The sequence below is a fragment of the Elephantulus edwardii genome, unplaced genomic scaffold (assembly GCF_000299155.1).
Source record: "Elephantulus edwardii isolate Elephantulus edwardi_28Jun2011 unplaced genomic scaffold, EleEdw1.0 scaffold00037, whole genome shotgun sequence".
Lineage (NCBI taxonomy): Eukaryota > Metazoa > Chordata > Mammalia > Macroscelidea > Macroscelididae > Elephantulus > Elephantulus edwardii.
In genome coordinates this window covers 4,003,258-4,004,788 of record NW_006399787.1, presented here as the reverse complement: position 1 = coordinate 4,004,788, position 1,531 = coordinate 4,003,258, and the positions used below count along the sequence as shown (strand labels likewise).

The 1,531-nt window shown below is 36.5% G+C and overlaps 1 protein-coding gene across 7 annotated transcripts in view; it reads left to right on the top strand.

Moving 5' to 3' along the window:
* Positions 1-1,531, top strand: part of NRXN3 (neurexin 3) — a 2,203,380-nt gene that overhangs the window by 1,944,499 nt on the left and 257,350 nt on the right. The gene's annotated exons all lie outside the window — the stretch shown is intronic.

The window sequence follows — 1,531 nt, the reverse complement described above, 5'->3', positions numbered from 1 at the left end:
ATTAGCTATTGTGAAAGGTATTGTTTCTCTTAGTTCTGGCTCTGTATTCTTTTTGTCACGGTAGAGAAAGCCAACTGATTTTTGTATGTTGATCTACTTTCAGGGATCATTTCTATAGTTCGTTACTAGAGAAGTTTCTTCCATGCATCAATTTTATCCTCTTTAGATTTTGCATTTCTGGTTGTATTTGGCAGTCTCTTTATACCTTGTACTAGCGTTTCTAAAGATACCTAATTCTTGAGTGCTTCTTGTGAAAATCTGAGAGCAAGAGAGGTCATAATAGCCTAAAATACAAGAAGTTGAAGTTATTAATTTGTGTCATACATACACACACATATTTATACATATATATACACATATACATATACATAAATATGTATATAGATTATAAATAGTAATATGCATATAATATAAACAGTACTATATATAATATGAATATATATAAGTAGAAATAAATATATAATATAAATAGTAATACATACATGTAAAATTATCTCTCTGTGTGAATATTTACACTGTCCCTTCTAGTGATGCTATAAGGCCTGTTGTCTTCCTATTATAAATTATAAAGATTTCAAAATTGATGCTTGTTCACCAGTCTATCCTGAGCCAGTGTAGAATCCATGAATCGGCTATTAGTCATGAGATAACTCTTTGCTTGCCATTTTAAAGACACAGATATGTAGCAAAATCTGTGCTGTTGACTCTTAAACAAGAGGCTTCCCAGCCACAGCTCATTGTTAGCTACATCCAGCAAATCCAATCAGATCATACACGATTGTGCATGAAATACAAAACAACCAAATAGTCCACACCCGACCCTCAACAAACACAGAACATCCCCCCTTCTAGAATTCAACCATTTCACACATCAGCCTCCAAACTGAAAATTTAAGGGCTAACTGACTTCTAAATACCAAGGCCCTCCACCAGGTCCTGTTGACTGGATTAAAACCTTGAAATACTCTAAGCACTGAAAGTCAGTGTCTTTGTCCACATGTATATATTTAAAATCATAGTACAAAATCACTTATGTGTAAGAATGTTTAACGAGTCTGATTGTTCTCCTCTTATGAGAAAGGTAAGGGTTTAAAGACATAAAATTCTGTACTCCCAAATTCTTTCTGGTTTGGTGGTTCTCTAAACAAATATTTCTCTTTCCTATTGGGTACTTTGGGCATGTTGCAAGGAGGGACAGGTCCTTGGAGAGGGACATCATTCTTGGGAGGGTGGAAGGACGGCACAAGAGGGGAAGACCCTCTATGAGATGGATTGATTCAGTGACTGGGGTAATCAGGATGGGTGTGTCAGAGGCAGTGCAATTGGCACAGGATAGAGCAGGGTTTAGGGCTGTTGTACATAGGGTCGTTATGAGTCGCAAATGACTTGACGGCACATAACAACAACAACAACATTGGGTGATCCAGTTGTAGACTTCATTTTGGCTTCCTGAACCTCAGTTTCCTCCTCCATAAAATGGAGTTGTGTTAAGATTTATTGTACAGGATTCAGATAAAGACTGAGTGGAATG